The sequence below is a fragment of the Hydractinia symbiolongicarpus genome, chromosome 11 (genome assembly GCF_029227915.1).
Source record: "Hydractinia symbiolongicarpus strain clone_291-10 chromosome 11, HSymV2.1, whole genome shotgun sequence".
NCBI classification, from domain to species: Eukaryota; Metazoa; Cnidaria; class Hydrozoa; order Anthoathecata; family Hydractiniidae; genus Hydractinia; species Hydractinia symbiolongicarpus.
The window spans coordinates 18,767,259-18,786,485 of NC_079885.1; the positions used below are offsets into that span (position 1 = coordinate 18,767,259).

The 19,227-nt window shown below is 48.3% G+C and overlaps 29 non-coding genes across 29 annotated transcripts; all 29 read left to right on the forward strand.

Moving 5' to 3' along the window:
• The first annotated feature begins 246 nt into the window (after nucleotides 1-246).
• On the forward strand, nucleotides 247-367 carry LOC130619596 (U5 spliceosomal RNA). Its single transcript, XR_008980334.1, has one exon. It is a non-coding gene; the product is annotated as a U5 spliceosomal RNA (small nuclear RNA).
• A 547-nt stretch (nucleotides 368-914) lies between these two features.
• LOC130619597 (U5 spliceosomal RNA) lies at nucleotides 915-1,035 on the forward strand. The gene has a single exon (XR_008980335.1). It is a non-coding gene; the product is annotated as a U5 spliceosomal RNA (small nuclear RNA).
• A 548-nt stretch (nucleotides 1,036-1,583) lies between these two features.
• Nucleotides 1,584-1,704, forward strand: LOC130619598 (U5 spliceosomal RNA). Its single transcript, XR_008980336.1, has one exon. It is a non-coding gene; the product is annotated as a U5 spliceosomal RNA (small nuclear RNA).
• A 548-nt stretch (nucleotides 1,705-2,252) lies between these two features.
• LOC130619600 (U5 spliceosomal RNA) lies at nucleotides 2,253-2,373 on the forward strand. The gene has a single exon (XR_008980339.1). It is a non-coding gene; the product is annotated as a U5 spliceosomal RNA (small nuclear RNA).
• A 547-nt stretch (nucleotides 2,374-2,920) lies between these two features.
• On the forward strand, nucleotides 2,921-3,041 carry LOC130619601 (U5 spliceosomal RNA). The gene has a single exon (XR_008980340.1). It is a non-coding gene; the product is annotated as a U5 spliceosomal RNA (small nuclear RNA).
• Nucleotides 3,042-3,589: 548 nt separating this feature from the next.
• On the forward strand, nucleotides 3,590-3,710 carry LOC130619602 (U5 spliceosomal RNA). Its single transcript, XR_008980341.1, has one exon. It is a non-coding gene; the product is annotated as a U5 spliceosomal RNA (small nuclear RNA).
• A 545-nt stretch (nucleotides 3,711-4,255) lies between these two features.
• On the forward strand, nucleotides 4,256-4,376 carry LOC130619603 (U5 spliceosomal RNA). The gene has a single exon (XR_008980342.1). It is a non-coding gene; the product is annotated as a U5 spliceosomal RNA (small nuclear RNA).
• Nucleotides 4,377-4,923: 547 nt separating this feature from the next.
• On the forward strand, nucleotides 4,924-5,044 carry LOC130619604 (U5 spliceosomal RNA). The gene has a single exon (XR_008980343.1). It is a non-coding gene; the product is annotated as a U5 spliceosomal RNA (small nuclear RNA).
• A 549-nt stretch (nucleotides 5,045-5,593) lies between these two features.
• LOC130619605 (U5 spliceosomal RNA) lies at nucleotides 5,594-5,714 on the forward strand. The gene has a single exon (XR_008980344.1). It is a non-coding gene; the product is annotated as a U5 spliceosomal RNA (small nuclear RNA).
• Nucleotides 5,715-6,260: 546 nt separating this feature from the next.
• On the forward strand, nucleotides 6,261-6,381 carry LOC130619607 (U5 spliceosomal RNA). The gene has a single exon (XR_008980345.1). It is a non-coding gene; the product is annotated as a U5 spliceosomal RNA (small nuclear RNA).
• A 547-nt stretch (nucleotides 6,382-6,928) lies between these two features.
• LOC130619608 (U5 spliceosomal RNA) lies at nucleotides 6,929-7,049 on the forward strand. Its single transcript, XR_008980346.1, has one exon. It is a non-coding gene; the product is annotated as a U5 spliceosomal RNA (small nuclear RNA).
• A 548-nt stretch (nucleotides 7,050-7,597) lies between these two features.
• LOC130619609 (U5 spliceosomal RNA) lies at nucleotides 7,598-7,718 on the forward strand. The gene has a single exon (XR_008980347.1). It is a non-coding gene; the product is annotated as a U5 spliceosomal RNA (small nuclear RNA).
• Nucleotides 7,719-8,263: 545 nt separating this feature from the next.
• Nucleotides 8,264-8,384, forward strand: LOC130619610 (U5 spliceosomal RNA). Its single transcript, XR_008980348.1, has one exon. It is a non-coding gene; the product is annotated as a U5 spliceosomal RNA (small nuclear RNA).
• A 546-nt stretch (nucleotides 8,385-8,930) lies between these two features.
• LOC130619612 (U5 spliceosomal RNA) lies at nucleotides 8,931-9,051 on the forward strand. The gene has a single exon (XR_008980351.1). It is a non-coding gene; the product is annotated as a U5 spliceosomal RNA (small nuclear RNA).
• Nucleotides 9,052-9,600: 549 nt separating this feature from the next.
• On the forward strand, nucleotides 9,601-9,721 carry LOC130619613 (U5 spliceosomal RNA). Its single transcript, XR_008980352.1, has one exon. It is a non-coding gene; the product is annotated as a U5 spliceosomal RNA (small nuclear RNA).
• A 547-nt stretch (nucleotides 9,722-10,268) lies between these two features.
• On the forward strand, nucleotides 10,269-10,389 carry LOC130619614 (U5 spliceosomal RNA). Its single transcript, XR_008980353.1, has one exon. It is a non-coding gene; the product is annotated as a U5 spliceosomal RNA (small nuclear RNA).
• A 546-nt stretch (nucleotides 10,390-10,935) lies between these two features.
• Nucleotides 10,936-11,056, forward strand: LOC130619615 (U5 spliceosomal RNA). Its single transcript, XR_008980354.1, has one exon. It is a non-coding gene; the product is annotated as a U5 spliceosomal RNA (small nuclear RNA).
• Nucleotides 11,057-11,604: 548 nt separating this feature from the next.
• Nucleotides 11,605-11,725, forward strand: LOC130619616 (U5 spliceosomal RNA). The gene has a single exon (XR_008980355.1). It is a non-coding gene; the product is annotated as a U5 spliceosomal RNA (small nuclear RNA).
• A 550-nt stretch (nucleotides 11,726-12,275) lies between these two features.
• LOC130619889 (U5 spliceosomal RNA) lies at nucleotides 12,276-12,396 on the forward strand. Its single transcript, XR_008980626.1, has one exon. It is a non-coding gene; the product is annotated as a U5 spliceosomal RNA (small nuclear RNA).
• Nucleotides 12,397-12,942: 546 nt separating this feature from the next.
• Nucleotides 12,943-13,063, forward strand: LOC130619619 (U5 spliceosomal RNA). Its single transcript, XR_008980357.1, has one exon. It is a non-coding gene; the product is annotated as a U5 spliceosomal RNA (small nuclear RNA).
• A 547-nt stretch (nucleotides 13,064-13,610) lies between these two features.
• Nucleotides 13,611-13,731, forward strand: LOC130619620 (U5 spliceosomal RNA). The gene has a single exon (XR_008980358.1). It is a non-coding gene; the product is annotated as a U5 spliceosomal RNA (small nuclear RNA).
• Nucleotides 13,732-14,278: 547 nt separating this feature from the next.
• On the forward strand, nucleotides 14,279-14,399 carry LOC130619621 (U5 spliceosomal RNA). The gene has a single exon (XR_008980359.1). It is a non-coding gene; the product is annotated as a U5 spliceosomal RNA (small nuclear RNA).
• Nucleotides 14,400-14,946: 547 nt separating this feature from the next.
• Nucleotides 14,947-15,067, forward strand: LOC130619622 (U5 spliceosomal RNA). The gene has a single exon (XR_008980361.1). It is a non-coding gene; the product is annotated as a U5 spliceosomal RNA (small nuclear RNA).
• Nucleotides 15,068-15,614: 547 nt separating this feature from the next.
• On the forward strand, nucleotides 15,615-15,735 carry LOC130619623 (U5 spliceosomal RNA). Its single transcript, XR_008980362.1, has one exon. It is a non-coding gene; the product is annotated as a U5 spliceosomal RNA (small nuclear RNA).
• A 548-nt stretch (nucleotides 15,736-16,283) lies between these two features.
• Nucleotides 16,284-16,404, forward strand: LOC130619625 (U5 spliceosomal RNA). Its single transcript, XR_008980364.1, has one exon. It is a non-coding gene; the product is annotated as a U5 spliceosomal RNA (small nuclear RNA).
• Nucleotides 16,405-16,951: 547 nt separating this feature from the next.
• On the forward strand, nucleotides 16,952-17,072 carry LOC130619626 (U5 spliceosomal RNA). Its single transcript, XR_008980365.1, has one exon. It is a non-coding gene; the product is annotated as a U5 spliceosomal RNA (small nuclear RNA).
• A 546-nt stretch (nucleotides 17,073-17,618) lies between these two features.
• Nucleotides 17,619-17,739, forward strand: LOC130619627 (U5 spliceosomal RNA). Its single transcript, XR_008980366.1, has one exon. It is a non-coding gene; the product is annotated as a U5 spliceosomal RNA (small nuclear RNA).
• Nucleotides 17,740-18,285: 546 nt separating this feature from the next.
• LOC130619629 (U5 spliceosomal RNA) lies at nucleotides 18,286-18,406 on the forward strand. Its single transcript, XR_008980367.1, has one exon. It is a non-coding gene; the product is annotated as a U5 spliceosomal RNA (small nuclear RNA).
• A 547-nt stretch (nucleotides 18,407-18,953) lies between these two features.
• Nucleotides 18,954-19,074, forward strand: LOC130619702 (U5 spliceosomal RNA). Its single transcript, XR_008980441.1, has one exon. It is a non-coding gene; the product is annotated as a U5 spliceosomal RNA (small nuclear RNA).
• The last annotated feature ends 153 nt before the right edge of the window (nucleotides 19,075-19,227 follow it).

Consider the following 19,227-nt stretch of genomic DNA (forward strand, 5'->3'; position numbering starts at 1 on the left):
CTAGTACGACGTATTGCCTACAGGGACCACACTCTCCGAGACAGCGAACGCAACTTCCTAGTGATTCACGCGAACGCACTCAACTAGGTGATGTAGATCAGAAAGGTGAAAGTCCTTGTGTCAAGTCTACACCTCACGATGCAGCACCTTTTAAGCGTCCTCTACGAACGGACACACTGGCAAGCGGCACACCACAAGCAAAGGTTAAGTCGGCTCGAAGGCACAACAGGTCGCGCCGACTTACGACAACTCTGGGCTTTCTTCAGTTCACGCACAAATCTTTCGCCTTTTACTAAAGATTTCCGTGGAGAAGGCCAAAACGATGAGTATATAGACGATTTTTCTACTGTCTCGCTTCGGCGGGACGATCACTAGTCTAAATGAAAAAACGTGCAGGAGGCTATACGCGGGCCTATCTCTCATCTCGCTCACAGAGACTTGGTAAGCACGGTCCACTCAATGGCTTTCCAAATGCGAAGAGTGAAGGCGGCAGACGGCAGGGGTTGAGCCAAGGGCCTTTCGGCCGTATCCCGCTCACAAGTTTTTTTTTTCTTTAGCAGAATAATACATACGAGCTAATCAAAATCGGCTCGAGGAAAGAAATAAAGTTCAGAGACAACCAAAGGAGTCGAACTGCAGTAGAAACAAACTAGATGTAACGCAAGCCACTAGTACGACGTATTGCCTACAGGGACCACACTCTCCGAGACAGCGAACGCAACTTCCTAGTGATTCACGCGAACGCACTCAACTAGGTGATGTAGATCAGAAAGGTGAAAGTCCTTGTGTCAAGTCTACACCTCACGATGCAGCACCTTTTAAGCGTCCTCTACGAACGGACACACTGGCAAGCGGCACACCACAAGCAAAGGTTAAGTCGGCTCGAAGGCACAACAGGTCGCGCCGACTTACGACAACTCTGGGCTTTCTTCAGTTCACGCACAAATCTTTCGCCTTTTACTAAAGATTTCCGTGGAGAAGGCCAAAACGATGAGTATATAGACGATTTTTCTACTGTCTCGCTTCGGCGGGACGATCACTAGTCTAAATGAAAAAACGTGCAGGAGGCCATACGCGGGCCTATCTCTCATCTCGCTCACAGAGACTTGGTAAGCACGGTCCACTCAATGGCTTTCCAAATGCGAAGAGTGAAGGCCGCAGACGGCAGGAGTTGAGCCAAGGGCCTTTCGGCCGTATCCCGCTCACAAGTTTTTTTTTTTTTTTAGCAGAATAATACATACGAGCTAATCAAAATCGGCTCGAGGAAAGAAATAAAGTTTAGAGACAACCAAAGGAGTCAAACTGCAGTAGAAACAAACTAGATGTAACGCAAGCCACTAGTACGACGTATTGCCTACAGGGACCACACTCTCCGAGACAGCGAACGCAACTTCCTAGTGATTCACGCGAACGCACTCAACTAGGTGATGTAGATCAGAAAGGTGAAAGTCCTTGTGTCAAGTCTACACCTCACGATGCAGCACCTTTTAAGCGTCCTCTACGAACGGACACACTGGCAAGCGGCACACCACAAGCAAAGGTTAAGTCGGCTCGAAGGCACAACAGGTCGCGCCGACTTACGACAACTCTGGGCTTTCTTCAGTTCACGCACAAATCTTTCGCCTTTTACTAAAGATTTCCGTGGAGAAGGCCAAAACGATGAGTATATAGACGATTTTTCTACTGTCTCGCTTCGGCGGGACGATCACTAGTCTAAATGAAAAAACGTGCAGGAGGCCATACTCGGGCCTATCTCTCATCTCGCTCACAGAGACTTGGTAAGCACGGTCCACTCAATGGCTTTCCAAATGCGAAGAGTGAAGGCCGCAGACGGCAGGGGTTGAGCCAAGGGCCTTTCGGCCGTATCCCGCTCACAAGTTTTTTTTTTTTTTTAGCAGAATAATACATACGAGCTAATCAAAATCGGCTCGAGGAAAGAAATAAAGTTCAGAGACAACCAAAGGAGTCGAACTGCAGTAGAAACAAACTAGATGTAACGCAAGCCACTAGTACGACGTATTGCCTACAGGGACCACACTCTCCGAGACAGCGAACGCAACTTCCTAGTGATTCACGCGAACGCACTCAACTAGGTGATGTAGATCAGAAAGGTGAAAGTCCTTGTGTCAAGTCTACACCTCACGATGCAGCACCTTTTAAGCGTCCTCTACGAACGGACACACTGGCAAGCGGCACACCACAAGCAAAGGTTAAGTCGGCTCGAAGGCACAACAGGTCGCGCCGACTTACGACAACTCTGGGCTTTCTTCAGTTCACGCACAAATCTTTCGCCTTTTACTAAAGATTTCCGTGGAGAAGGCCAAAACGATGAGTATATAGACGATTTTTCTACTGTCTCGCTTCGGCGGGACGATCACTAGTCTAAATGAAAAAACGTGCAGGAGGCCATACGCGGGCCTATCTCTCATCTCGCTCACAGAGACTTGGTAAGCACGGTCCACTCAATGGCTTTCCAAATGCGAAGAGTGAAGGCCGCAGACGGCAGGGGTTGAGCCAAGGGCCTCTCGGCCGTATCCCGCTCACAAGTTTTTTTTTTTTTTAGCAGAATAATACATACGAGCTAATCAAAATCGGCTCGAGGAAAGAAATAAAGTTCAGAGACAACCAAAGGAGTCGAACTGCAGTAGAAACAAACTAGATGTAACGCAAGCCACTAGTACGACGTATTGCCTACAGGGACCACACTCTCCGAGACAGCGAACGCAACTTCCTAGTGATTCACGCGAACGCACTCAACTAGGTGATGTAGATCAGAAAGGTGAAAGTCCTTGTGTCAAGTCTACACCTCACGATGCAGCAACTTTTAAGCGTCCTCTACGAACGGACACACTGGCAAGCGGCACACCACAAGCAAAGGTTAAGTCGGCTCGAAGGCACAACAGGTCGCGCCGACTTACGACAACTCTGGGCTTTCTTCAGTTCACGCACAAATCTTTCGCCTTTTACTAAAGATTTCCGTGGAGAAGGCCAAAACGATGAGTATATAGACGATTTTTCTACTGTCTCGCTTCGGCGGGACGATCACTAGTCTAAATGAAAAAACGTGCAGGAGGCCATACGCGGGCCTATCTCTCATCTCGCTCACAGAGACTTGGTAAGCACGGTCCACTCATCGGCTTTCCAAATGCGAAGAGTGAAGGCTGCAGACGGCAGGGGTTGAGCCAAGGGCCTTTCGGCCGTATCCCGCTCACAAGTTTTTTTTTTTTTTTAGCAGAATAATACATACGAGCTAATCAAAATCGGCTCGAGGAAAGAAGTAAAGTTCAGAGACAACCAAAGGAGTCGAACTGCAGTAGAAACAAACTAGATGTAACGCAAGCCACTAGTACGACGTATTGCCTACAGGGACCACACTCTCCGAGACAGCGAACGCAACTTCCTAGTGATTCACGCGAACGCACTCAACTAGGTGATGTAGATCTGAAAGGTGAAAGTCCTTGTGTCAAGTCTACACCTCACGATGCAACACCTTTTAAGCGTCCTCTACGAACGGACACACTGGCAAGCGGCACACCACAAGCAAAGGTTAAGTCGGCTCGAAGGCACAACAGGTCGCGCCGACTTACGACAACTCTGGGCTTTCTTCAGTTCACGCACAAATCTTTCGCCTTTTACTAAAGATTTCCGTGGAGAAGGCCAAAACGATGAGTATATAGACGATTTTTCTACTGTCTCGCTTCGGCGGGACGATCACTAGTCTAAATGAAAAAACGTGCAGGAGGCCATACGCGGGCCTATCTCTCATCTCGCTCACAGAGACTTGGTAAGCACGGTCCACTCAATGGCTTTCCAAATGCGAAGAGTGAAGGCCGCAGACGGCAGGGGTTGAGCCAAGGGCCTTTTGGCCGTATCCCGCTCACAAGTTTTTTTTTTTTAGCAGAATAATACATACGAGCTAATCAAAATCGGCTCGAGGAAAGAAATAAAGTTCAGAGACAACCAAAGGAGTCGAACTGCAGTAGAAACAAACTAGATGTAACGCAAGCCACTAGTACGACGTATTGCCTACAGGGACCACACTCTCCGAGACAGCGAACGCAACTTCCTAGTGATTCACGCGAACGCACTGAACTAGGTGATGTAGATCAGAAAGGTGAAAGTCCTTGTGTCAAGTCTACACCTCACGATGCAGCACCTTTTAAGCGTCCTCTACGAACGGACACACTGCCAAGCGGCACACCACAAGCAAAGGTTAAGTCGGCTCGAAGGCACAACAGGTCGCGCCGACTTACGACAACTCTGGGCTTTCTTCAGTTCACGCACAAATCTTTCGCCTTTTACTAAAGATTTCCGTGGAGAAGGCCAAAACGATGAGTATATAGACGATTTTTCTACTGTCTCGCTTCGGCGGGACGATTACTAGTCTAAATGAAAAAACGTGCAGGAGGCCATACGCGGGCCTATCTCTCATCTCGCTCACAGAGACTTGGTAAGCACGGTCCACTCAATGGCTTTCCAAATGCGAAGAGTGAAGGCCGCAGACGGCAGGGGTTGAGCCAAGGGCCTTTCGGCCGTATCCCGCTCACAAGTTTTTTTTTTTTTTAGCAGAATAATACATACGAGCTAATCAAAATCGGCTCGAGGAAAGAAATAAAGTTCAGAGACAACCAAAGGAGTCGAACTGCAGTAGAAACAAACTAGATGTAACGCAAGCCACTAGTACGACGTATTGCCTACAGGGACCACACTCTCCGAGACAGCGAACGCAACTTCCTAGTGATTCACGCGAACGCACTGAACTAGGTGATGTAGATCAGAAAGGTGAAAGTCCTTGTGTCAAGTCTACACCTCACGATGCAGCACCTTTTAAGCGTCCTCTACGAACGGACACACTGGCAAGCGGCACACCACAAGCAAAGGTTAAGTCGGCTCGAAGGCACAACAGGTCGCGCCGACTTACGACAACTCTGGGCTTTCTTCAGTTCACGCACAAATCTTTCGCCTTTTACTAAAGATTTCCGTGGAGAAGGCCAAAACGATGAGTATATAGACGATTTTTCTACTGTCTCGCTTCGGCGGGACGATCACTAGTCTAAATGAAAAAACGTGCAGGAGGCCATACGCGGGCCTATCTCTCATCTCGCTCACAGAGACTTGGTAAGCACGGTCCAATCAATGGCTTTCCAAATGCGAAGAGTGAAGGCGGCAGACGGCAGGGGTTGAGCCAAGGGCCTTTCGGCCGTATCCCGCTCACAAGTTTTTTTTTTTTTTTTAGCAGAATAATACATACGAGCTAATCAAAATCGGCTCGAGGAAAGAAATAAAGTTCAGAGACAACCAAAGGAGTCGAACTGCAGTAGAAACAAACTAGATGTAACGCAAGCCACTAGTACGACGTATTGCCTACAGGGACCACACTCTCCGAGACAGCGAACGCATTTTCCTAGTGATTCACGCGAACGCACTGAACTAGGTGATGTAGATCAGAAAGGTGAAAGTCCTTGTGTCAAGTCTACACCTCACGATGCAGCACCTTTTAAGCGTCCTCTACGAACGGACACACTGGCAAGCGGCACACCACAAGCAAAGGTTAAGTCGGCTCGAAGGCACAACAGGTCGCGCCGACTTACGACAACTCTGGGCTTTCTTCAGTTCACGCACAAATCTTTCGCCTTTTACTAAAGATTTCCGTGGAGAAGGCCAAAACGATGAGTATATAGACGATTTTTCTACTGTCTCGCTTCGGCGGGACGATCACTAGTCTAAATGAAAAAACGTGCAGGAGGCCATACGCGGGCCTATCTCTCATCTTGCTCACAGAGACTTGGTAAGCACGGTCCACTCAATGGCTTTCCAAATGCGAAGAGTGAAGGCCGCAGACGGCAGGGGTTGAGCCAAGGGCCTTTCGGCTGTATCCCGCTCACAAGTTTTTTTTTTTTTAGCAGAATAATACATACGAGCTAATCAAAATCGGCTCGAGGAAAGAAGTAAAGTTCAGAGACAACCAAAGGAGTCGAACTGCAGTAGAAACAAACTAGATGTAACGCAAGCCACTAGTACGACGTATTGCCTACAGGGACCACACTCTCCGAGACAGCGAACGCAACTTCCTAGTGATTCACGCGAACGCACTCAACTAGGTGATGTAGATCTGAAAGGTGAAAGTCCTTGTGTCAAGTCTACACGTCACGATGCAACACCTTTTAAGCGTCCTCTACGAACGGACACACTGGCAAGCGGCACACCACAAGCAAAGGTTAAGTCGGCTCGAAGGCACAACAGGTCGCGCCGACTTACGACAACTCTGGGCTTTCTTCAGTTCACGCACAAATCTTTCGCCTTTTACTAAAGATTTCCGTGGAGAAGGCCAAAACGATGAGTATATAGACGATTTTTCTACTGTCTCGCTTCGGCGGGACGATCACTAGTCTAAATGAAAAAACGTGCAGGAGGCCATACGCGGGCCTATCTCTCATCTCGCTCACAGAGACTTGGTAAGCACGGTCCACTCAATGGCTTTCCAAATGCGAAGAGTGAAGGCCGCAGACGGCAGGGGTTGAGCCAAGGGCCTTTTGGCCGTATCCCGCTCACAAGTTTTTTTTTTTTTTAGCAGAATAATACATACGAGCTAATCAAAATCGGCTCGAGGAAAGAAATAAAGTTCAGAGACAACCAAAGGAGTCGAACTGCAGTAGAAACAAACTAGATGTAACGCAAGCCACTAGTACGACGTATTGCCTACAGGGACCACACTCTCCGAGACAGCGAACGCAACTTCCTAGTGATTCACGCGAACGCACTGAACTAGGTGATGTAGATCAGAAAGGTGAAAGTCCTTGTGTCAAGTCTACACCTCACGATGCAGCACCTTTTAAGCGTCCTCTACGAACGGACACACTGGCAAGCGGCACACCACAAGCAAAGGTTAAGTCGGCTCGAAGGCACAACAGGTCGCGCCGACTTACGACAACTCTGGGCTTTCTTCAGTTCACGCACAAATCTTTCGCCTTTTACTAAAGATTTCCGTGGAGAAGGCCAAAACGATGAGTATATAGACGATTTTTCTACTGTCTCGCTTCGGCGGGACGATTACTAGTCTAAATGAAAAAACGTGCAGGAGGCCATACGCGGGCCTATCTCTCATCTCGCTCACAGAGACTTGGTAAGCACGGTCCACTCAATGGCTTTCCAAATGCGAAGAGTGAAGGCCGCAGACGGCAGGGGTTGAGCCAAGGGCCTTTCGGCCGTATCCCGCTCACAAGTTTTTTTTTTTTTTTAGCAGAATAATACATACGAGCTAATCAAAATCGGCTCGAGGAAAGAAATAAAGTTCAGAGACAACCAAAGGAGTCGAACTGCAGTAGAAACAAACTAGATGTAACGCAAGCCACTAGTACGACGTATTGCCTACAGGGACCACACTCTCCGAGACAGCGAACGCATTTTCCTAGTGATTCACGCGAACGCACTGAACTAGGTGATGTAGATCAGAAAGGTGAAAGTCCTTGTGTCAAGTCTACACCTCACGATGCAGCACCTTTTAAGCGTCCTCTACGAACGGACACACTGGCAAGCGGCACACCACAAGCAAAGGTTAAGTCGGCTCGAAGGCACTACAGGTCGCGCCGACTTACGACAACTCTGGGCTTTCTTCAGTTCACGCACAAATCTTTCGCCTTTTACTAAAGATTTCCGTGGAGAAGGCCAAAACGATGAGTATATAGACGATTTTTCTACTGTCTCGCTTCGGCGGGACGATCACTAGTCTAAATGAAAAAACGTGCAGGAAGCCATACGCGGGCCTATCTCTCATCTCGCTCACAGAGACTTGGTAAGCACGGTCCACTCAATGGCTTTCCAAATGCGAAGAGTGAAGGCCGCAGACGGCAGGGGTTGAGCCAAGGGCCTTTCGGCTGTATCCCGCTCACAAGTTTTTTTTTTTTAGCAGAATAATACATACGAGCTAATCAAAATCGGCTCGAGGAAAGAAATAAAGTTCAGAGACAACCAAAGGAGTCGAACTGCAGTAGAAACAAACTAGATGTAACGCAAGCCACTAGTACGACGTATTGCCTACAGGGACCACACTCTCCGAGACAGCGAACGCAACTTCCTAGTGATTCACGCGAACGCACTGAACTAGGTGATGTAGATCAGAAAGGTGAAAGTCCTTGTGTCAAGTCTACACCTCACGATGCAGCACCTTTTAAGCGTCCTCTACGAACGGACACACTGGCAAGCGGCACACCACAAGCAAAGGTTAAGCCGGCTCGAAGGCACAACAGGTCGCGCCGACTTACGACAACTCTGGGCTTTCTTCAGTTCACGCACAAATCTTTCGCCTTTTACTAAAGATTTCCGTGGAGAAGGCCAAAACGATGAGTATATAGACGATTTTTCTACTGTCTCGCTTCGGCGGGACGATCACTAGTCTAAATGAAAAAACGTGCAGGAGGCCATACGCGGGCCTATCTCTCATCTCGCTCACAGAGACTTGGTAAGCACGGTCCAATCAATGGCTTTCCAAATGCGAAGAGTGAAGGCGGCAGACGGCAGGGGTTGAGCCAAGGGCCTTTCGGCCGTATCCCGCTCACAAGTTTTTTTTTTTTTAGCAGAATAATACATACGAGCTAATCAAAATCGGCTCGAGGAAAGAAATAAAGTTCAGAGACAACCAAAGGAGTCGAACTGCAGTAGAAACAAACTAGATGTAACGCAAGCCACTAGTACGACGTATTGCCTACAGGGACCACACTCTCCGAGACAGCGAACGCATTTTCCTAGTGATTCACGCGAACGCACTGAACTTGGTGATGTAGATCAGAAAGGTGAAAGTCCTTGTGTCAAGTCTACACCTCACGATGCAGCACCTTTTAAGCGTCCTCTACGAACGGACACACTGGCAAGCGGCACACCACAAGCAAAGGTTAAGTCGGCTCGAAGGCACAACAGGTCGCGCCGACTTACGACAACTCTGGGCTTTCTTCAGTTCACGCACAAATCTTTCGCCTTTTACTAAAGATTTCCGTGGAGAAGGCCAAAACGATGAGTATATAGACGATTTTTCTACTGTCTCGCTTCGGCGGGACGATTACTAGTCTAAATGAAAAAACGTGCAGGAGGCCATACGCGGGCCTATCTCTCATCTCGCTCACAGAGACTTGGTAAGCACGGTCCACTCAATGGCTTTCCAAATGCGAAGAGTGAAGGCCGCAGACGGCAGGGGTTGAGCCAAGGGCCTTTCGGCCGTATCCCGCTCACAAGTTTTTTTTTTTTTTTTAGCAGAATAATACATACGAGCTAATCAAAATCGGCTCGAGGAAAGAAATAAAGTTCAGAGACAACCAAAGGAGTCGAACTGCAGTAGAAACAAACTAGATGTAACGCAAGCCACTAGTACGACGTATTGCCTACAGGGACCACACTCTCCGAGACAGCGAACGCAACTTCCTAGTGATTCACGCGAACGCACTGAACTAGGTGATGTAGATCAGAAAGGTGAAAGTCCTTGTGTCAAGTCTACACCTCACGATGCAGCACCTTTTAAGCGTCCTCTACGAACGGACACACTGGCAAGCGGCACACCACAAGCAAAGGTTAAGTCGGCTCGAAGGCACAACAGGTCGCGCCGACTTACGACAACTCTGGGCTTTCTTCAGTTCACGCACAAATCTTTCGCCTTTTACTAAAGATTTCCGTGGAGAAGGCCAAAACGATGAGTATATAGACGATTTTTCTACTGTCTCGCTTCGGCGGGACGATCACTAGTCTAAATGAAAAAACGTGCAGGAAGCCATACGCGGGCCTATCTCTCATCTCGCTCACAGAGACTTGGTAAGCACGGTCCACTCAATGGATTTCCAAATGCGAAGAGTGAAGGCCGCAGACGGCAGGGGTTGAGCCAAGGGCCTTTCGGCTGTATCCCGCTCACAAGTTTTTTTTTTTTTTAGCAGAATAATACATACGAGCTAATCAAAATCGGCTCGAGGAAAGAAATAAAGTTCAGAGACAACCAAAGGAGTCGAACTGCAGTAGAAACAAACTAGATGTAACGCAAGCCACTAGTACGACGTATTGCCTACAGGGACCACACTCTCCGAGACAGCGAACGCAACTTCCTAGTGATTCACGCGAACGCACTGAACTAGGTGATGTAGATCAGAAAGGTGAAAGTCCTTGTGTCAAGTCTACACCTCACGATGCAGCACCTTTTAAGCGTCCTCTACGAACGGACACACTGGCAAGCGGCACACCACAAGCAAAGGTTAAGCCGGCTCGAAGGCACAACAGGTCGCGCCGACTTACGACAACTCTGGGCTTTCTTCAGTTCACGCACAAATCTTTCGCCTTTTACTAAAGATTTCCGTGGAGAAGGCCAAAACGATGAGTATATAGACGATTTTTCTACTGTCTCGCTTCGGCGGGACGATCACTAGTCTAAATGAAAAAACGTGCAGGAGGCCATACGCGGGCCTATCTCTCATCTCGCTCACAGAGACTTGGTAAGCACGGTCCAATCAATGGCTTTCCAAATGCGAAGAGTGAAGGCGGCAGACGGCAGGGGTTGAGCCAAGGGCCTTTCGGCCGTATCCCGCTCACAAGTTTTTTTTTTTTTAGCAGAATAATACATACGAGCTAATCAAAATCGGCTCGAGGAAAGAAATAAAGTTCAGAGACAACCAAAGGAGTCGAACTGCAGTAGAAACAAACTAGATGTAACGCAAGCCACTAGTACGACGTATTGCCTACAGGGACCACACTCTCCGAGACAGCGAACGCATTTTCCTAGTGATTCACGCGAACGCACTGAACTTGGTGATGTAGATCAGAAAGGTGAAAGTCCTTGTGTCAAGTCTACACCTCACGATGCAGCACCTTTTAAGCGTCCTCTACGAACGGACACACTGGCAAGCGGCACACCACAAGCAAAGGTTAAGTCGGCTCGAAGGCACAACAGGTCGCGCCGACTTACGACAACTCTGGGCTTTCTTCAGTTCACGCACAAATCTTTCGCCTTTTACTAAAGATTTCCGTGGAGAAGGCCAAAACGATGAGTATATAGACGATTTTTCTACTGTCTCGCTTCGGCGGGACGATTACTAGTCTAAATGAAAAAACGTGCAGGAGGCCATACGCGGGCCTATCTCTCATCTCGCTCACAGAGACTTGGTAAGCACGGTCCACTCAATGGCTTTCCAAATGCGAAGAGTGAAGGCCGCAGACGGCAGGGGTTGAGCCAAGGGCCTTTCGGCCGTATCCCGCTCACAAGTTTTTTTTTTTTTTTAGCAGAATAATACATACGAGCTAATCAAAATCGGCTCGAGGAAAGAAATAAAGTTCAGAGACAACCAAAGGAGTCGAACTGCAGTAGAAACAAACTAGATGTAACGCAAGCCACTAGTACGACGTATTGCCTACAGGGACCACACTCTCCGAGACAGCGAACGCAACTTCCTAGTGATTCACGCGAACGCACTGAACTAGGTGATGTAGATCAGAAAGGTGAAAGTCCTTGTGTCAAGTCTACACCTCACGATGCAGCACCTTTTAAGCGTCCTCTACGAACGGACACACTGGCAAGCGGCACACCACAAGCAAAGGTTAAGTCGGCTCGAAGGCACAACAGGTCGCGCCGACTTACGACAACTCTGGGCTTTCTTCAGTTCACGCACAAATCTTTCGCCTTTTACTAAAGATTTCCGTGGAGAAGGCCAAAACGATGAGTATATAGACGATTTTTCTACTGTCTCGCTTCGGCGGGACGATCACTAGTCTAAATGAAAAAACGTGCAGGAGGCCATACGCGGGCCTATCTCTCATCTCGCTCACAGAGACTTGGTAAGCACGGTCCAATCAATGGCTTTCCAAATGCGAAGAGTGAAGGCGGCAGACGGCAGGGGTTGAGCCAAGGGCCTTTCGGCCGTATCCCGCTCACAAGTTTTTTTTTTTTTTTTTAGCAGAATAATACATACGAGCTAATCAAAATCGGCTCGAGGAAAGAAATAAAGTTCAGAGACAACCAAAGGAGTCGAACTGCAGTAGAAACAAACTAGATGTAACGCAAGCCACTAGTTCGACGTATTGCCTACAGGGACCACACTCTCCGAGACAGCGAACGCATTTTCCTAGTGATTCACGCGAACGCACTGAACTAGGTGATGTAGATCAGAAAGGTGAAAGTCCTTGTGTCAAGTCTACACCTCACGATGCAGCACCTTTTAAGCGTCCTCTACGAACGGACACACTGGCAAGCGGCACACCACAAGCAAAGGTTAAGTCGGCTCGAAGGCACTACAGGTCGCGCCGACTTACGACAACTCTGGGCTTTCTTCAGTTCACGCACAAATCTTTCGACTTTTACTAAAGATTTCCGTGGAGAAGGCCAAAACGATGAGTATATAGACGATTTTTCTACTGTCTCGCTTCGGCGGGACGATCACTAGTCTAAATGAAAAAACGTGCAGGAGGCCATACGCGGGCCTATCTCTCATCTCGCTCACAGAGACTTGGTAAGCACGGTCCACTCAATGGCTTTCCAAATGCGAAGAGTGAAGGCCGCAGACGGCAGGGGTTGAGCCAAGGGCCTTTCGGCTGTATCCCGCTCACAAGTTTTTTTTTTTTTAGCAGAATAATACATACGAGCTAATCAAAATCGGCTCAAGGAAAGAAATAAAGTTCAGAGACAACCAAAGGAGTCGAACTGCAGTAGAAACAAACTAGATGTAACGCAAGCCACTAGTACGACGTATTGCCTACAGGGACCACACTCTCCGAGACAGCGAACGCAACTTCCTAGTGATTCACGCGAACGCACTGAACTAGGTGATGTAGATCAGAAAGGTGAAAGTCCTTGTGTCAAGTCTACACCTCACGATGCAGCACCTTTTAAGCGTCCTCTACGAACGGACACACTGGCAAGCGGCACACCACAAGCAAAGGTTAAGTCGGCTCGAAGGCACAACAGGTCGCGCCGACTTACGACAACTCTGGGCTTTCTTCAGTTCACGCACAAATCTTTCGCCTTTTACTAAAGATTTCCGTGGAGAAGGCCAAAACGATGAGTATATAGACGATTTTTCTACTGTCTCGCTTCGGCGGGACGATTACTAGTCTAAATGAAAAAACGTGCAGGAGGCCATACGCGGGCCTATCTCTCATCTCGCTCACAGAGACTTGGTAAGCACGGTCCACTCAATGGCTTTCCAAATGCGAAGAGTGAAGGCCGCAGACGGCAGGGGTTGAGCCAAGGGCCTTTCGGCCGTATCCCGCTCACAAGTTTTTTTTTTTTTTAGCAGAATAATACATACGAGCTAATCAAAATCGGCTCGAGGAAAGAAATAAAGTTCAGAGACAACCAAAGGAGTCGAACTGCAGTAGAAACAAACTAGATGTAACGCAAGCCACTAGTACGACGTATTGCCTACAGGGACCACACTCTCCGAGACAGCGAACGCAACTTCCTAGTGATTCACGCGAACGCACTGAACTAGGTGATGTAGATCAGAAAGGTGAAAGTCCTTGTGTCAAGTCTACACCTCACGATGCAGCACCTTTTAAGCGTCCTCTACGAACGGACACACTGGCAAGCGGCACACCACAAGCAAAGGTTAAGTCGGCTCGAAGGCACAACAGGTCGCGCCGACTTACGACAACTCTGGGCTTTCTTCAGTTCACGCACAAATCTTTCGCCTTTTACTAAAGATTTCCGTGGAGAAGGCCAAAACGATGAGTATATAGACGATTTTTCTACTGTCTCGCTTCGGCGGGACGATTACTAGTCTAAATGAAAAAACGTGCAGGAGGCCATACGCGGGCCTATCTCTCATCTCGCTCACAGAGACTTGGTAAGCACGGTCCACTCAATGGCTTTCCAAATGCGAAGAGTGAAGGCCGCAGACGGCAGGGGTTGAGCCAAGGGCCTTTCGGCCGTATCCCGCTCACAAGTTTTTTTTTTTTTTAGCAGAATAATACATACGAGCTAATCAAAATCGGCTCGAGGAAAGAAATAAAGTTCAGAGACAACCAAAGGAGTCGAACTGCAGTAGAAACAAACTAGATGTAACGCAAGCCACTAGTACGACGTATTGCCTACAGGGACCACACTCTCCGAGACAGCGAACGCAACTTCCTAGTGATTCACGCGAACGCACTGAACTAGGTGATGTAGATCAGAAAGGTGAAAGTCCTTGTGTCAAGTCTACACCTCACGATGCAGCACCTTTTAAGCGTCCTCTACGAACGGACACACTGGCAAGCGGCACACCACAAGCAAAGGTTAAGTCGGCTCGAAGGCACAACAGGTCGCGCCGACTTACGACAACTCTGGGCTTTCTTCAGTTCACGCACAAATCTTTCGCCTTTTACTAAAGATTTCCGTGGAGAAGGCCAAAACGATGAGTATATAGACGATTTTTCTACTGTCTCGCTTCGGCGGGACGATCACTAGTCTAAATGAAAAAACGTGCAGGAGGCCATACGCGGGCCTATCTCTCATCTCGCTCACAGAGACTTGGTAAGCACGGTCCAATCAATGGCTTTCCAAATGCGAAGAGTGAAGGCGGCAGACGGCAGGGGTTGAGCCAAGGGCCTTTCGGCCGTATCCCGCTCACAATTTTTTTTTTTTTTTAGCAGAATAATACATACGAGCGAATCAAAATCGGCTCGAGGAAAGAAATAAAGTTCAGAGACAACCAAAGGAGTCGAACTGCAGTAGAAACAAACTAGATGTAACGCAAGCCACTAGTACGACGTATTGCCTACAGGGACCACACTCTCCGAGACAGCGAACGCATTTTCCTAGTGATTCACGCGAACGCACTGAACTAGGTGATGTAGATCAGAAAGGTGAAAGTCCTTGTGTCAAGTCTACACCTCACGATGCAGCACCTTTTAAGCGTCCTCTACGAACGGACACACTGGCAAGCGGCACACCACAAGCAAAGGTTAAGTCGGCTCGAAGACACTACAGGTCGCGCCGACTTACGACAACTCTGGGCTTTCTTCAGTTCACGCACAAATCTTTCGCCTTTTACTAAAGATTTCCGTGGAGAAGGCCAAAACGATGAGTATATAGACGATTTTTCTACTGTCTCGCTTCGGCGGGACGATCACTAGTCTAAATGAAAAAACGTGCAGGAGGCCATACGCGGGCCGATCTCTCATCTCGCTCACAGAGACTTGGTAAGCACGGTCCACTCAATGGCTTTCCAAATGCGAAGAGTGAAGGCCGCAGACGGCAGGGGTTGAGCCAAGGGCCTTTCGGCTGTATCCCGCTCACAAGTTTTTTTTTTTTTTAGCAGAATAATACATACGAGCTAATCAAAATCGGCTCGAGGAAAGAAATAAAGTTCAGAGACAACCAAAGGAGTCGAACTGCAGTAGAAACAAACTAGATGTAACGCAAGCCACTAGTACGACGTATTGCCTACAGGGACCACACTCTCCGAGACAGCGAACGCAACTTCCTAGTGATTCACGCGAACGCACTGAACTAGGTGATGTAGATCAGAAAGGTGAAAGTCCTTGTGTCAAGTCTACACCTCACGATGCAGCACCTTTTAAGCGTCCTCTACGAACGGACACACTGGCAAGCGGCACACCACAAGCAAAGGTTAAGCCGGCTCGAAGGCACAACAGGTCGCGCCGACTTACGACAACTCTGGGCTTTCTTCAGTTCACGCACAAATCTTTCGCCTTTTACTAAAGATTTCCGTGGAGAAGGCCAAAACGATGAGTATATAGACGATTTTTCTACTGTCTCGCTTCGGCGGGACGATCACTAGTCTAAATGAAAAAACGTGCAGGAGGCTATACGCGGGCCTATCTCTCATCTCGCTCACAGAGACTTGGTAAGCACGGTCCAATCAATGGCTTTCCAAATGCGAAGAGTGAAGGCGGCAGACGGCAGGGGTTGAGCCAAGGGCCTTTCGGCCGTATCCCGCTCACAAGTTTTTTTTTTTTTTTAGCAGAATAATACATACGAGCTAATCAAAATCGGCTCGAGGAAAGAAATAAAGTTCAGAGACAACCAAAGGAGTCGAACTGCAGTAGAAACAAACTAGATGTAACGCAAGCCACTAGTACGACGTATTGCCTACAGGGACCACACTCTCCGAGACAGCGAACGCATTTTCCTAGTGATTCACGCGAACGCACTGAACTTGGTGATGTAGATCAGAAAGGTGAAAGTCCTTGTGTCAAGTCTACACCTCACGATGCAGCACCTTTTAAGCGTCCTCTACGAACGGACACACTGGCAAGCGGCACACCACAAGCAAAGGTTAAGTCGGCTCGAAGGCACAACAGGTCGCGCCGACTTACGACAACTCTGGGCTTTCTTCAGTTCACGCACAAATCTTTCGCCTTTTACTAAAGATTTCCGTGGAGAAGGCCAAAACGATGAGTATATAGACGATTTTTCTACTGTCTCGCTTCGGCGGGACGATCAGTAGTCTAAATGAAAAAACGTGCAGGAGGCCATACGCGGGCCTATCTCTCATCTCGCTCACAGAGACTTGGTAAGCACGGTCCACTCAATGGCTTTCCAAATGCGAAGAGTGAAGGCCGCAGACGGCAGGGGTTGAGCCAAGGGCCTTTCGGCTGTATCCCGCTCACAAGTTTTTTTTTTTTTTAGCAGAATAATACATACGAGCTAATCAAAATCGGCTCGAGGAAAGAAATAAAGTTCAGAGACAACCAAAGTAGTCGAACTGCAGTAGAAACAAACTAGATGTAACGCAAGCCACTAGTACGACGTATTGCCTACAGGGACCACACTCTCCGAGACAGCGAACGCAACTTCCTAGTGATTCACGCGAACGCACTCAACTAGGTGATGTAGATCAGAAAGGTGAAAGTCCTTGTGTCAAGTCTACACCTCACGATGCAGCACCTTTTAAGCGTCCTCTACGAACGGACACACTGGCAAGCGGCACACCACAAGCAAAGGTTAAGTCGGCTCGAAGGCACAACAGGTCGCGCCGACTTACGACAACTCTGGGCTTTCTTCAGTTCACGCACAAATCTTTCGCCTTTTACTAAAGATTTCCGTGGAGAAGGCCAAAACGATGAGTATATAGACGATTTTTCTACTGTCTCGCTTCGGCGGGACGATCACTAGTCTAAATGAAAAAACGTGCAGGAGGCCATACGCGGGCCTATCTCTCATCTCGCTCACAGAGACTTGGTAAGCACGGTCCACTCAATGGCTTTCCAAATGCGAAGAGTGAAGGCGGCAGACGGCAGGGGTTGAGCCAAGGGCCTTTCGGCCGTATCCCGCTCACAATTTTTTTTTTTTTTAGCAGAATAATACATACGAGCTAATCAAAATCGGCTCGAGGAAAGAAATAAAGTTCAGAGACAACCAAAGGAGTCGAACTGCAGTAGAAACAAACTAGATGTAACGCAAGCCACTAGTACGACGTATTGCCTACAGGGACCACACTCTCCGAGACAGCGAACGCAACTTCCTAGTGATTCACGCGAAATCACTGAACTAGGTGATGTAGATCAGAAAGATGAAAGTCCTTGTGTCAAGTCTACACCTCACGATGCAGCACCTTTTAAGCGTCCTCTACGAACGGACACACTGGCAAGCGGCACACCACAAGCAAAGGTTAAGTCGGCTCGAAGGCACAACAGGTCGCGCCGACTTACGACAACTCTGGGCTTTCTTCAGTTCACGCACAAATCTTTCGCCTTTTACTAAAGATTTCCGTGGAGAAGGCCAAAACGATGAGTATATAGACGATTTTTCTACTGTCTCGCTTCGGCGGGACGATCACTAGTCTAAATGAAAAAACGTGCAGGAGGCCATACGCGGCCCTATCTCTCATCTCGCTCACAGAGACTTGGTAAGCACGGTCCACTCAATGGCTTTCCAAATGCGAAGAGTGAAGGCGGCAGACGGCAGGGGTTGAGCCAAGGGCCTTTCGGCCGTATCCCGCTCACAAGTTTTTTTTTTTTTAGCAGAATAATACATACAAGCTAATCAAAATCGGCTCGAGGAAAGAAATAAAGTTCAGAGACAACCAAAGGAGTCGAACTGCAGTAGAAACAAACTAGATGTAACGCAAGCCACTAGTACGACGTATTGCCTACAGGGACCACACTCTCCGAGACAGCGAACGCAACTTCCTAGTGATTCACGCGAACGCACTGAACTAGGTGATGTAGATCAGAAAGGTGAAAGTCCTTGTGTCAAGTCTACACCTCACGATGCAGCACCTTTTAAGCGTCCTCTACGAACGGACACACTGGCAAGCGGCACACCACAAGCAAAGGTTAAGTCGGCTCGAAGGCACAACAGGTCGCGCCGACTTACGTCAACTCTGGGCTTTCTTCAGTTCACGCACAAATCTTTCGCCTTTTACTAAAGATTTCCGTGGAGAAGGCCAAAACGATGAGTATATAGACGATTTTTCTACTGTCTCGCTTCGGCGGGACGATCACTAGTCTAAATGAAAAAACGTGCAGGAGGCCATACGCGGGCCTATCTCTCATCTCGCTCACAGAGACTTGGTAAGCACGGTCCACTCAATGGCTTTCCAAATGCGAAGAGTGAAGGCGGCAGACGGCAGGGGTTGAGCCAAGGGCCTTTCGGCCGTATCCCGCTCACAAGTTTTTTTTTTTTTTAGCAGAATAATACATACGAGCTAATCAAAATCGGCTCGAGGAAAGAAATAAAGTTCAGAGACAACCAAAGGAGTCGAACTGCAGTAGAAACAAACTAGATGTAACGCAAGCCACTAGTACGACGTATTGCCTACAGGGACCACACTCTCCGAGACAGCGAACGCAACTTCCTAGTGATTCACGCGAACGCACTGAACTAGGTGATGTAGATCAGAAAGGTGAAAGTCCTTGTGTCAAGTCTACACCTCACGATGCAGCACCTTTTAAGCGTCCTCTACGAACGGACACACTGGCAAGCGGCACACCACAAGCAAAGGTTAAGTCGGCTCGAAGGCACAACAGGTCGCGCCGACTTACGACAACTCTGGGCTTTCTTTAGTTCACGCACAAATCTTTCGCCTTTTACTAAAGATTTCCGTGGAGAAGGCCAAAACGATGAGTATATAGACGATTTTTCTACTGTCTCGCTTCGGCGGGACGATCACTAGTCTAAATGAAAAAACGTGCAGGAGGCCATACGCGGGCCTATCTCTCATCTCGCTCACAGAGACTTGGTAAGCACGGTCCACTCAATGGCTTTCCAAATGCGAAGAGTGAAGGCCGCAGACGGCAGGGGTTGAGCCAAGGGCCTTT